The sequence below is a fragment of the Panthera leo genome, chromosome A2 (genome assembly GCF_018350215.1).
Source record: "Panthera leo isolate Ple1 chromosome A2, P.leo_Ple1_pat1.1, whole genome shotgun sequence".
Lineage (NCBI taxonomy): Eukaryota > Metazoa > Chordata > Mammalia > Carnivora > Felidae > Panthera > Panthera leo.
In genome coordinates, this window is record NC_056680.1 from 116320874 (window position 1) to 116335871 (window position 14998).

A 14998-nucleotide genomic window follows, 5' to 3' on the forward strand; every position below is an offset into this window, starting at 1 on the left:
GGGGAGGGTGGGTGATGGGTATTGAGGAGGGCACCTGTTGGGATGAGCACTGGGTGTTGTATGGAAAGCAATTTGACAATAAATTTCATATTACAAAAATAAATAAAATAAAAGGATAATGTAACAATAACAGTTTTATTTTTTAATGTCAGTATTTTAAAAAAAATTTTTAATATTCATTTTTGAGAGAGAGAGAGAGACAGAGTGCGAGTGGGGGAGGGGCAGAGAGAGGGAGACACAGAATCTGAAGCAGGTTCCAGGCTCTGAGCTGTCAGCACAGAGTTCGATGCAAGGCTCGAACTCACTAACCATGAGATCATTACCTGAGCCAAATTCGGACACTCAACCAACTGAGCCACTCAGGCGCCCCTTTAATGTCAGTATTTAAAACATGCCAGAAACTATGTCCTTTGTAACTGTTACAATTTAGATGCCAACCTGAGTGACAAGTATACATATGTTTCAAAATTCTTTTAGGGCAGACACAAGCAAAAGAGTTTGAAAAGCCCTGTTAAATCCACCACCCCTCAATGTTTTTTTTTGTTTGTTTGTTTGTTTTTTTGAACCAAACGTCCTTTTCTTGCATAATACTTATCCACAGTTCACAATGTATTTCAGGAAACCACACTATGGGAATCCTCCAACGGCCTTTCCCTGAGGCAACTACTGTAGCAGAGGTGTGCTTCTCATTCTCATTTATTCCCTCATTCACTTAACAAGTGTTAGCTGAAGGGCTCCTGGGTGGCTCAGTTGGTTAAGCGTTTGACTTCAGCTCAGGTCATGATCTTGCAGTTTGTGAGTTCGAGCCCCGTGTTGGGCTCTGTGCTGGCAGCTCAGAACCTGGAGCCTGCTTCAGATTCTGTGTCTCCCTCTTTCTGCCTCTTCCCTATTCTCTCTTTCTCTCTCTCTCTCTCTCTCTCTCCCTGTCTCTCTCTCAAACATAAATAAATGTTTTTAAAAAAATGTTAGCTGAGCAGGTACTCGGTTCAAAACCCTGGGCCAGGCCCTCGGGACATAACCCCTGGAATCACATTCAGTGTTAACCTCTTTATTTAAATTCTTTTGTTACCCAGCCTAACACCGACCAAATCACTCCGCTCCAGCCTGACTCTGATGGATGAAAATAGGTGCATGCAGTGTCCTCTGGAAAACTGAAAGGATCATGGGATGGTCTAGCACAAGCATCGTATGTACACACACAAAAAGAGTATTTCGTTCAGAAAGCAGACCATTGCTCCAAAAATTGAATTTTACTCTTAATTAAAATGGCTTCTTTATTCTTTTGAAGGACCTCTGAGAAGGTGAATTAAGAGCCAGTTCATAAGGAGGTCCATGTCAGAAAATATTTCCTTATTACGGGTGAGGAAAACACACACACACACACACACACACACACACACACTCAAGTAAGACAGGCTATGAGTAATATCAGTATTCCAGACCTGTCACTCTGTGCCCCAGACTTTGCAAATGCTCCAAAGATTATGTGTACATGGAGTTCTGATCTGCAGATGATTTACCTGCAGCAGTCTGACCAGCTCTGTTGAACAGAGTCAGCTATATTTTTGGGGGCTTAGAAGATGACATTAATATTGCCCATATCTATCATGGAGAGGAGACACAGAGTTGCAAGCTGCAGTTCTTGGATGTGTGGGTTCACTCATGTGTGTGTGCTGTTTTCTGATGTACGTGTTAAGCCCGCCAAGCTTCTGGTAAAGAAATTTTTTACTCTATGTTATGTATTTATATCCACCTGCCTTCCTTCATCTGCAAATACTCATTTACGCATTCTTGCACACTTCAGTGTGATTCTTGCGTGCAACTATTCCTTCTTTGTTTGCTCAAAGAAAAATTCCTGTTTGACAGGGACACCGGGGATGAAAACTCTCCATTCCTTCCTGACAACACATGAGGCCAAACTCCTCTGGGGGTAGGTTGGGGAGATGCGGTCTGCAATCTAGGTTTTTGTTTGTTTGTGTTTTGTTTTGTTGTTGGCAATCAGAGAGCAGCCCCCTGCCCCTTTGCATTGATTACTTAAAGCATCAAAAAGAGATCTGGCCCAACTGTTCTCTGAAGCTGACTCCAGGCATTGTAAAACCTGAGGATTTCTGCTTGTCATCTTTATTTGCTCACTCATTTGACAAATTTATTGACCACCTATAATATGCAAAGCCCTGGGCCAAGCAGTAGGCAGAATTATCTATATTTCACAGATTCTGAGACATGCATTTTTCAACATCTTATTGTCTCTGAATTTGGGCTGTTTCCATGGCAATGCTTTTTTTTTCTTTCTTTCTCAGCGGCACCCAAAACAATTCCATGTCCTACCACCAATGGCCTCTTAGATTTGATGGGTTACTACATTGTCCATGACTTCTCTGCTTTCACCCAAAGGAGGAATGTGCAAAATAAGGGAAGGTAAAACTTTCCACTTATCATCAGCTCTTGCAGCAAAAAATAAAGCAGTCTTGGAGCTTGCGTGATTTGAAGATGATCTGTGTGTTTCATTTACTCACGCTCTCCCTGGCCTTAGAAACAGATCATAACTGAATGTGGATTATGTGTTGTTATTCTGTAGTTCTTAAATTCGCAAATGACTTTTTTATTGCTGTAGAGTGAGTGTGTATGTCTGTGTCTGTGCAATGCTTTCTACCAAGAAACTTATTTGGAAATTGATTTTTGATCCATTGTTGAAGCTGTAATTTGAGGAGACTGTTTCTTAGGATATATCTGTAATATGTCAGTAGAAACTGGTTAGAATTATTTTTAACAGAGCAAAAGAAAGGTGTTTTTGTTACCTTTATTCGTTCAAACATTTATCGAGTCCCTATGATGGGTCCAATGCCACAGAGCACTGTTAGGGGACAGAAACTAACGGGAAATTATTTTTGCCTTCACAGGACTTACAGTCTAAACGAAGAGGAAAACCTGTAAGCCACAAATGGTCACATAAAGGAGAATAAAATGAGTCAAGGATGACTCATGAGACCAAAGGATGTTTACATGAGATCTGTGTCACTCCACAGCATTACACTGACTTTTTTGGGGTAATATTTATTTATTTATTTATTTATTTATTTATTGAGAGAGAGAGAGAATGAGTGGGGGGTGGTACAGAGAGGGAAGGAGAGAGAGAATCCCAAGCAGGCCCCACTATCAGCGCAGAGTCCCATGTGGGGCTCAAACTCCTGCCTGTGAGTTCATGACCCGAGCTGGAATCAAGAGTCTGATGCTCAACCAACTGAGCCACTCTGGTGCCCCTCACTTTTAAATATAACAAAACAAAGGCTGTTCCATTTCCTCTGAAACATGGCCGCATCAGAGAAAAAGATCCCAGGGGGCGCTCAGAACAATATCCCAAAGCAGGCCTTTCATGGTTGATAGAGAGACAGCTTCCATCCACTGCGGGATCGCAAGGATTACTTATTTGGGAAACTTCACAGTCAGCCAAGTTTTTTGTGCCTCCTAGAACTGCTGTCATTGTTTTCTATCCAATGATAGGTCTTATCAGTAATGATTTGCACCCCTCTTCTTATCCCTGCTGGGCTTCTCCCTGATCTTCCCCATGCTCTCACCTGCTTTCAAAATCCTTCACCTGCAACCTCCTTATATAACACTTTCTTCCCATTTTATTGAACTGCAAGCTCTTCCAAGCAGGAACTGAGCCTGTGTGGCACCGAGTAGACCCCAAAAATAAATGTTGCTGTATCAAGGAAGAAAGAAAAGAAAAAAGAAGGGAAGACAGCCTTTCATCTTGAATATGTGAGTTGAATAACCTGAGGGGAATTTGGGAGCCGCCACAAGCAGGAAATGGTACCTTGGGATGCCAGGCTGGGTTTCCCCTCCTGGAAGTAACTGGGGGCAGTGAAGCATGACCTAATCTTTTGCCCCAGCACCTGTGACAGGTGATCTTCACATGAATGACAAATCGGTGGGGACCTAGTCAACTTAGATGGAATCCCCAGAGAGTCAACTTACACGTCACCTTTCTCTCCCACCTGGTGTACAAGTGATGAAAGGAGAAGGTATTGAAAAGATAAGATTGAGTCCACTCTCATTTATGGGGGTGGGGGGAAGCAAGTCACTTGCAAATTTTGCTATTTTATTTTTAGAGTAATGAATTTCCCAGCACCACTGGCAGCCTCTTACCTGACACACTTCCCACCGGGTCTTACCTGCCACTCCCCGTCCCCCACCCCAGAGTCAGACCCGGAAGTCAGAACCCAAAGCAGCAGGAACTCTATCCTTGCCTAGTACCCTAAATGGCACCCAGTTTTCTGCTTTTAACTCATGAAATACCGATAAACCCATCAGCAAAAGTTTACAGGTTTATTGGTATTATCTGTTTAAAAAGAAGATCACCCATTATCAATTTAAAAAGAAGACCATGCTCTTGAAAAAGAAAACCAAATCAGGAGACATCACAATCCCAGACTTCAAGCTATACTACAAAGCTGTAACCATCAAAGCAGTATGGTACTGGCACAAGAACAGACACTCAGATCAATGGAACAGAATAGAGAGCCCAGAAATGGACCCACAAATGTATGGACAACTAATCTTTGACAAAGCTGGAAAGAATAGCCAATGGAATAAAGACAGTCTCTTCAGCAAGTGGTGCTGGGAAAACGGGACAGCGACATGCAGAAGAATGAACCTGGACCACTTTCTTACACCATGTACAGAAATAAACTCAAAATGGATGAAAGACCTAAATATAAGACGGGAAGCCATCAAAATCCTCGAGGAGAAAGCAGGCAAAAACCTCTTTGATCTTGGCCGCAGCAACTTTTTACTCAACATGTCTCCGAAGGCAAGGGAAACAAAAGCAAAAAGGAACTACTGGAACCTCATCAAAATAAAAAGCTTCTGCAGAGCAAAGGAAACAACCAGCAAAACTAAAAGGCAACTGACAGAATGGGAGAAAATATTTGCAAATGACATATCAGATAAAGGGTTAGTGTCCAAAATCTATAAAGAACTTATCAAACTCAAATAACAAATAAATCCAATGAAGAAATGGGCAAAAGACATGAATAGACACTTCTCCAAAGAAGACATCCAGATGGCCAACCATCACATGAAAAAATGCTCAACAACACTCCTCATCAGGGAAATACAAATCAAAATCACAATGAGATACCATCTTACACCAGTCAGAATGGCTAACATTAACAACTCAGGCAACAACAGATGTTGGCAAGGATGTGGAGAAAGAGGATCTCTTTTGCATTGTTGGTGGGAACGCAAGCTGGTGCAGTCACTCTGGAAAACAGTATGGAGGCTCCTCAAAAAACTAAAAATAGCACTACCCTATGACCCAGCAATTGCACTACTGGAAGAGACACATGCACCCCCATGTTTATAGCAGCACTATTGACAATAGCCAAAGGATGGAAAGAGCCCAAATGTCCATCGATGGATGAATGGATAAAGAAGATGTGGTAATTATATATGATGGAGTATTACTTGGCAAACAAAAATAAAGAAATCTTGCCATTTGCAACAATGTGGATAGAACTGGACGGTATTATGCTAAGTGAAATGAGTCAGTCAGAGAAAGACAAAAATCATATGACTTCACTCATATGAGGACATTAAGAGACAAAACAGATGAACATAAGGGAAGGGAAACAAAAATAATATAAAAACAGGGAGAGAGACAAAACATAAGAGACTCATAAATATGGAGAACAAACTGAGGGTTGCTGGAGGGGTTGTGGGGGGGGGGGATGGGCTAAATGGGTAAGGGGCACTAAGGAATCTACTCTTGAAATTATTGTTGCACTATATGCTAATTTGGATGTAATTTAAAATAATAATAATAATAATGAAATAAAAATATCACACATTCTAAATATGTTAATTTGACTGAAAAACAAAACACAAAACCCTTTATTTCTAGTATGCTCAGGTTTAGACTACCTAGTTTTTAGACCATCAAATCCTTTAATAATTTTGGTAAAATGAACCAGCTCATAGCCCTTCATCAGTGATGTGGAGGTGGTCATGTTACAGTATCATTCTCCCATCCTTCTCAGCCAGAGTCCCCTAACGATGTACCACACAGTAGTGGTCAGTAGATAGGATGGCCAGATTTAGCAAATGAAAGTACACAACGGCCAGCTAAATTCAAATTTCAGTTAAACAACAAATAATTTTTTAATATGTGTATGTCCTATACAAATGTGGGACACACACATACAAAAAACTGTTTGTTGTTTATCTGAAATTTGAATTGACCTGAGCATTTGTATTTTATCTCGCAATCTTGTCACCAGAGACCGTTGGTTGGGATTCACCAAACACCTTTATATCCACTATTTCTTCTAACCAAAGGGATTTGAAGTGATAAGTACCAATAATGGTAGCAGCTTAAACACTGGAAAGTCTATCAAAGGAGAAGGATGTGGGGGCTTCCTAGCATCTTAGAAATCCCGTGTGGGCAGATCCAACTTGCCTGCGAGAAGGAAGACCAGCCATAGTGATAAGGGAGAAGGGGGACAGTGGACAAGTATGTAAAAGATGCAAGGGGGGCAGAGCATCCTCCTGGGACCACAGCAGACACGATGTGCCAGGCTTACCTAATGTCACTCCAGGGAGAGCCAACTCTGCCCAGTCTTGTCTCCTCCACCCTGAGTCTCCAGGAAAGTGGAGAACATGACCCAGTTCAGTGCTTTGGAAACCATAATATTAAGACAGAAGAACCCAACTGATTTTCAGCTTTCTTCCCTTTGCATCAAGGCCCAGAACTTTGACACATAAGTTCTCATAAAGGCTTGGCAAAGATCTATAGGTGGGAAATGGAAATAGGTACCTTGATAAGCTCAAAGAAACAGTTAAATCTGAGTGTGGATCATTTAATCACAGTATCTGGAATATATAAACATGGCACATATTATCTCCCCCCACCTTTTTTTTTTTTTGTGGCCTCAAAATTTGATCCAAGTCTGGGAGTTAAAAAGTCCCATTTTGTGTAATCAGGTTCTGGTTGAACATGATTGCTGAATTATTTTAAATTGAAGACACATGTCTGGAGGCTGAGCTGTATGTATTATTGCAGGATGGTGTCCATTAGGTCTTATCCACAGGGGCTATCTTCAACTTTTGCCACATTCAATGCATTCTTTATACATCAGTATTTGCAAAATGGTGAATCATATATAAGGGAAAATTGGAGGGAATATGGTACTCGTTAAAGGGTGATTTTTCGAAATTATCTTGAATGCATTATTCAGACCTGTTTCCAGTCTCCCCTGCTAAGGGTCCCAGTGCTGCTTAGAAATTTTCTGGGGGGGGGGGGGGGTGGAGAATATTTTAAAGACAATAACAATGCACAAATAAACAAAACCCAGCAGTTGTGCAAGACCCTTTTGCAAGGCTACATCTTTGAAAACTTTACAACTGAATCAACATTTACTTTAATTCCTTGTCAGCCCCAAACACTTTAAGTGTCTTAATTGCAGAGCTAAAATTGTTGCTGCTGCCATGGGCTTTCTCCTTTGAATGCACGCGTCCCTGAACCGAGGCTTTTGTCAGACTTCACTTCACAAGGGCAGACAGTTGATTTTGTAAATTGTTGCATCATGTCAAGGGCTCCTGAAGGACTCGAAGGTCGCTGGCTCTCCGTGAGGGAGACTTTGGGCTAGGAAACCCTAATGCTGAATCAGTCCCATATCCCAACTGCACCAACCATCACTCCCCTCCAGAAACGTCCTCTCATACTAAGAGCCGGGACGTTGGTTGTGGGGTTGTTCGTTTTAACGGCTTTATTGAGGTATAATTTCCACACCAGAGAACTCACTCATTCAGAGTAGATGATTCAATGATTAGTAAATTTTCAGAGCTGTGCAAACATCACCATCACCTCGTTTTAAAACAATTCCATCATCCCTGAAGAAACCTGTGTCCAACTGCAGTCATTCCTCATTCTCTCTTCCAGTCTTTAGCAATCGCTAAAATACTTTCTGTTTCTGTAGATTTATCTTTTTCTGGATGCTTCATATAAATGGAATCATATAATATGGGAGTTGGGAGGGGGTTTGGTCTGGCTTCTCTCACTTGGTATAACTTTTTGAGGGTCATCCATATTGGAAAATGTGTCGGTGTTTTGCTTTGACTGCTGAATAGTATTCCATTGTGTAGATATACCACATTTTTGTTCACCCAGATGTGAGTTGACACATTTATTTGGGTTACATCTCTTTTCAGGCCACTGTGAAAAAATGCAGCCATGAATGTCCATGTACAAATTGGGCATTTTTCAATGAGTCTGAGGTAGGACTGTTAGTGTCATTCACAGTAAAGTGTAAGTTGCATTTATTTTCTATTTTTTTAAGGGGCTATCTAGGCTTTTGTTAAAGCTGCCCGTTGGCACATTCCAGAATAAAGGAGGCTCCTGAGTATACTTTAAAATTTTTTCTACCGGAGCGAGAACCTTAGCAATTCCAGGACATGATGTGGTTAAGAAAAAGGAAAGAAATTTGAAAATTTTGAGACGAAAAGCCACCTTCAGAGCGGCCTCGGCCCCTCCCGAGGCAGTCATAACCTGGAGTTTAAAGAGCTCAGACCCACGCACGGCGGCCTCACAGCCACTCCTTCTCGCAGCCTCTGCGCCCGCTGCCTGATGTCTGGAAGTCCTGCTGACTTAAATAACGTGGAGGCTACTCAGGGAGAAGCGAAGTTGGAAGTGGCAGGGAGGTGAACAGGTCATAACACGGGAACAGAGTTGTCAGGCTGTGTTTATTTTCATGCCTCCAAGACTTCAGCGACTGATAGGAGACGCGGGCGATTCTGTCATCGACGAATGAGCTGTGTACGTGATGGGGAAGGCGCTATGGCAAAGCGTGCCTTTGTGCGTTGCCCCCAAGTCACCCATGTAGAGCCGGGGAAGACCCATGTCATGAGAAATCCCTTCCCAGGGACCATCACAGGAAGCAGGCCTATAGAAAGCCAGACGCTTTACAGAATGTGGTACTGATCAAAGTCAAGCCCAGCATTCTTGTCCTGGCGTGTCACTGACCTTCCCTGTGGCCTTGACCAGGGCGCTAACCTCTCTGGGCCCTGCTTTCCTCATTGCAAAATGAATGAGTTGACATCTAGATTCTTGCCTACAGTTTTGTCTCCATTCTGTTTCTTTGGCGACTCTGAAAATGTCTACTTTTGAAACCCACATTTAAAAGTGAAACCAGTGTCATCATCCTGTTAGCAATCAACTTACTGATGTCAAGAGACGCGAACTGGAACGCCAACTGGTGAATAATTAGCATTTGGAACACAATTTTTTTGAATGCCGCACAGCGTCCCAGCGGCACTCCAACACTATTTTGCGGATAGGGAAATTGTTGATCTTCCAACATATTCTCCTACAAGTCATTTCGCTTCTTTTGTGTCAGAGTTGGGAATTAAAGCAACATTTTAGGGCTTCCAGACCTTTATTGTATCGATTAATCCGGATTGCCTGGGAGCAAAGAAAATAATCATTCAAGGGCTTGTGCAAAATAATCCACCATTAAAAAAAAAAAAAACAACTCCGACTCATTGGCCAAAAAAAAGCCATTTTTTTTTCTTGTTTTTGGTTTCTGGTCTAGGTTCTTATTGGAATGGTGAGATCTTGCTGCAGAAGGAGCTTGGAGGGGTTCCATTTGGACAATAGGTGGTAAGGCTTTATTCTCCCAAGAAGAAAGAACATTCCCTGATGAGAAGAACACCAGCCAGTCTTTTACCCCTCCTTCCTTGGTTGCCTGTGTTCTCTCTGTCACCAGGGAAGCAATGTGACATCTCCTGCCCAGCCTCTCACACTGCCAGCTGTTGAAGGTTGACGTTGCTTTCGTTAGGATGTCCAAGTACATCTCTTAATGGGAGCTGACAGTCTCTGCCCACTTCCCCACGGCAACAACCAGCCATGGGGCTCCCAGGGGCTCCTGTCCTTTCAAGTCCGTACAGAGCATCCCAGAGCCCTGGCCTTCTGACTGTTCTTCAAAGCCAGTGACCAGCCCCATAGTAAAAGAAATCTGGGGACAGATGGCATGAAATTGAAATCACATCATCACTAGCCTCTCCCAAATGCTGGCCTGTTGCTTTGGCGAAGCTCCACAAAGCTCTGCGGCACTCCTGCTGGTCTGATGGAGGCCTCTGTCTTAAATGTGGATGCCTGAACATCAGGGCTGATAGAGAGGCAGCACATTAAAGAGGAAATTGCATTAATGTCGTGTGGTCCCTCCATGGCAATCAGAGCCACATGTGCATTTGAAGAAGTCCACATGCCACCAGACAAATGAGTAGGTCTCTTTTCACTTACAGACCCATCTGTTGTTGAAGAATAACTCCGTATCTGTGAGAAGCCATTCTGTGTTGGAAAGGGAGCCCAGTCCTTGAGATAAAGATGGTTGCAAAGGTTTGTTTTGTTTTTGTTTTCTGATTTTCATCTTTGAATTTAGCTGAAAGTTAATCTCGTGAGGCCATCTGAAGCAAGTGTACAGCATGGTGGGGAGATAACTGACATTCTCTTTTGATTTGCTGTAGATAGAATAGCCAATCATGGGCTGGGGGGGGGGGGTGGAGTGGAACCAAATGAGAGAAAAAAAGGGGAGGGCCCCAGTGCCCCCTGGAGGGACGCTGGAGACTCACAGAGAAGTCCTCATGATGCTGGTTCCACTTCTAATCGCCAAAGTTTCATAAGTGCCCCCAGCAATGTATGGAAGCAGTCCATACATTGCTTCCAATGTTTTGGTTGGTACCAACTCCTACCCCGATGATGGTAGTTTATTTTTATCGTGAAGAATTATACTTCCTCCCCTCTTAAATATTTCAAAACAGTGTAAATAATGTATAAGTCTATAAATGTAAGAGTATTTTAAATGGCATATTACATTTCTTTAAGTTCTTACTCAAAAAAGCAAACATAATTATTGAAAGATTAATATCTAATTCTACCCCCAGCGTCATTCCAAAAGGAGGGAGAAAAGCAGGGAATTTGAAGTTGGATGGTTTGTATTTAAAAATTCCTGCCTCTCCACCTATTACTTGGATGATTCAAAAAGAGTCTGAACTTGTGTATTCTTATTTATAAAAATCAGCATAATAACAATAGTAATTATTACGACAACTTTAAAGGATTATTGTGAAAATGAAATGCTTTTTAAATGTAAAGTCCTAATTGAAAGTTATTTATTATTGTCTGTAGGAGGAAAAAAAAAGGCAGTAAATTCACCGAAGCATCTGGAAAAGGTTTGTCTTTCCTAAGGGCCTGTCATTAGTGTGGGATGAGGGGAAAACTCTGAAAACACCGAGACGAGAAGTGAGCTAGTTTGAACAACTTCCTTGTCTGCAGTTTTCTTTCCGATCATGTCTCTAGGACTTCCTGGCTTCTTGAACGTACTTCTATATGCTTCGTAGACAGAAAGATATTGCTGTCAAAGAACTCAAAATTGTGTCAGAGAAAATCCACCCCCCACCCCCGCCATCTTGCATCTCTTCCAACGCCCTTTCCTTGGAGATCAGACACATTTTCCTGGCAAGATGTTCATTATTCAAATGTTACTTTGCAATTTCCTTCAACTTCTGCTCTCCTTCAGGTTAAACTATGCCTCTATTTCAGGATACAGGGAAACTTTGAAGAAGGAGAAATTGGCGTCAATTGTGGATAAACTTCTGGAACAGTACCAGCAAAAATAGGCTTTGACAATATCAGTTTCGTCATGGTTGATTGTAAATGATTCATCACTTTCTTGCTCACGTTATTGTAAAAAATACTGGAGTCCTGAGTTTCTAAATTAATAAAACCCCTTATCAACAACACACTGTTCCTTTAATAACTTATTCCTGACACGGACCTATTGTATGAACACATACTGATCACAGTACTGCATTGCTTACCCATGTCAGAATTATCCACACCTCTGTAGGTCAGGTGCACCACAAGGTTTTCTTTGGTTAATTCACACGGAGAAGGTAGGAAAGACTGGGGACAGGAGATGAGCAGGTATGATGCTCAACAGAAAGGATCCCTGAGTTTGGAGAAAAGGAGCCTGAGATGGCCCGTTATTTAAAGGACTGTATCTTTTTAATGTTACACACTGCCAAAAATCAGTATGCACATTACAATCTCTGGATTGAGTTGGGAAGCGTATGGATAGAGTGATGAGATGATCTTAAAAGTTTTCATTCTCGTCTGGATGTTATAGAGACAAGCAGTTGCTGTTATAATCCTTCTAGCTAAGTCTTCTGAAGTTTTTCGGAAGGGGGATGGTCAGGGATACTTTTGAAATTTTGATAAAGATCTGTCTTCTAAGATAAAAGCAAATACAAAACTTTGCCCAACAACTAAAGGCACTTCATGGATTGCCTGAACTTCATATTACAAATAACTGAAGTACTTCTGTATCTCCTGATATTATTTATGTAATCAATAGTATTGATCATTAGTATAGTCATATGTGATAAATAGTAATTATTTTTTCCAAAGCTTTTTTAGCCCTGAATACACAGCAGATGACAAAGACATCACCCTTCTGTTAACTTTTTAAATGTAATCAGGTTAATAAAAAATAAAGCTATTCCCCAATGATTCTCCAATTCTTCGTTTTCCAGAAGGGACCTATATCTTTGCATCTATCTATCTGTTTATTTTACTGTTGGTCACTGCTGTAACGATCTTTCTGAGAGAAGAAACAAGTAAAACCAACCTAGAGAACCATCCCAGTGAGAGAAACACCAGATAAAGAAAAGAAGTAGAGCATATAGTAATTCCTCTTTGCAGAAAATGAGTTAGGACTAAATCTCTTCCATAAGAAACAAATTTTCCATGCAAATGAAACCTAGGTTTTATTTTTAAGTATAGTGTCCTCATATTTTTGAAGAATGATGGGAGCTGTAATATGCTAGCATCTCTTACCCATTTTACCAAGAGTTAAGATATATCAAAACTTTTATAACCTATGTCAAAGCACATAAAGACCTTTTAAATTTTAGCAAAGGTTTTCATTTAAACACATCAACGTTTTGAAAGATGTTGTCTTTCTCAAGTAAATAGTTGCATCAATTCATACTCTTCTTTGTCAATAATTTTTAAAAGTATTTCTTAGAATAATAAAATCAAAGCATCACATGGCCAATTTAAACATCAAAAATTAATTTCAAACAACCAAAAATTATAAAAAAGCATATTTTGGTTTTCATTTTCACCAAGTTATAGTATTGAAAATACCCGGGTCAAGGGATTTACTCATGCCACAAAGCCTCCTGTGTTATTTACCAAAGAACCAAAAAAGAAAATAATTACATATGGGCAGATTATATAGGTGAGAATATTGTTTAATTGTACTTTAAATGGAGTCTCCAAGGTGGCTGCTTTATATAAGAAAATAGCCCACAAACATAAAATTTATAAGTGGACTGCTCTGCATTTGTAGGGAGAGTGTTTCCCTTTCAGAATTACAGATGTATAAAAATCATGCGTCTCCACTGGTGAAAGACCAGTAAACTTTCACGTGTTCTGTAAAAACTTAAAATGCTGGAGGCCAATTCCCACAACATTTAATGATCTTTCGGCTAATAAAAGCCCACTTCTTTAAAAAAAATAAGGAAAAGAAACAAAATATATATATTCTAAGTGTAGTATTTGCAAATTTTGTAGAAAGAAGTGTGAGAAATCACCTATTTTATATTTTTAGTTTGCTCATGTTTGTTAAAGTCAATTCTATTCACAGAAATAAATGGGCATGTGAAATAAACACTGATGTGCCTGAGTCATCTTGTCATACCCTGCTTTGAAGGAAACCAGTTCTTGTTGAAAAAATGACAATAAGGTAAAAAAAAAAAAAAGAGGTAGGAAGGACAGTGTACCCCCTACCCATATGCTGTATGCTACGTTTCTCTTTCATTATTTGGAACTAAGCATTATTTGGAACTCTTTCATTATTTGGAAGGATTCCCTGTCTGGCTCACAAAATTCAGAATAACCCACAATTTAGCCTGCTTTATGTACGAATAGAGTTTATGCAGCCGTCAGGTAAAACACTTTCTATAGGAAAACTCATTGTCTATCCCATCTCGGGGCTTCAGTAATCCCACCATGGGGGACATGGGAGTGGCTAGGGGTTAAGGGAGGAGGGAAAGACATAGTGTTAATCTCGATGGCTATGAATTCCTAAATCCTCTAGGATTATTTTAAAAGATAAAATCATGACTCTCATACGAATACAAAATGAACTTGTGTCAAAGATTTTTTTTTTTAACTCATTAATTCGTGAGGAAACAAGTAAGATGTTGCCACTGGGTCAAAATTCAAGGAATTGCACATGTATGGGCACTAAGGAATGCTGAGATGAATTTGCATAGAAGGGCAAAAGGGTCTATCCAGAGAGCAATGATCAATTACATTCTACTAGACACAAGTAATTTGCATTTCTATAGATAAGAATTATTTTCATTATTATCAGCTTTCTACAACTTGCAGAATTATAAAACAGCTGGATAAACAATGAAAAGTGGAGATAACTACACGAATGCATCACACTCAGTAACTTCTCTTCCATCTATCACGAAGTGTTTCTCAATTTTTCCTGACCCTGTGTATCACCACAGAGTCCTTTCAGGTCAATCATATCCTGATACTGTGAATTGGGGAAGAAATACCGAATTCCAGATAGCAGCCCCCCCCCCCCACTGTCTATTAATAAAGTCCATACTAGGGTTTCCCAACAGAAATATAATGCAAGCCACAAATTCACTCACGCATGTCATTTTAAATTTCCTGGTAGCCACTACAGGGGAGGGCCACCATACACTAAATTTAGAGAAGAAAAAGAAAAAGAAATAATTACAATTAATTTTAGTAAAATGATTAATAAATGTATGCAATCATTTCACTTCAACATATAACATATAAAAGAATTAATAAGGTAATTTACATTCTTTTTTTTTTTTTTTGGTTACAAGCCTTCAAAAGCCAGTGTATATTTTACCCTTATAACACATCTTAATTCAATTTTTTTTA

At 40.3% G+C, this 14998-nt stretch overlaps 1 long non-coding RNA gene across 1 annotated transcript; it reads left to right on the plus strand.

The window, feature by feature from the left end:
• The first annotated feature begins 9599 nt into the window (after positions 1 to 9599).
• Positions 9600 to 11751, plus strand: LOC122213506. The gene is made up of 4 exons (XR_006199551.1): positions 9600 to 9658; positions 10303 to 10396; positions 11186 to 11229; positions 11600 to 11751. It is a non-coding gene; the product is annotated as an uncharacterized LOC122213506 (long non-coding RNA).
• Positions 11752 to 14998: the final 3247 nt, after the last annotated feature.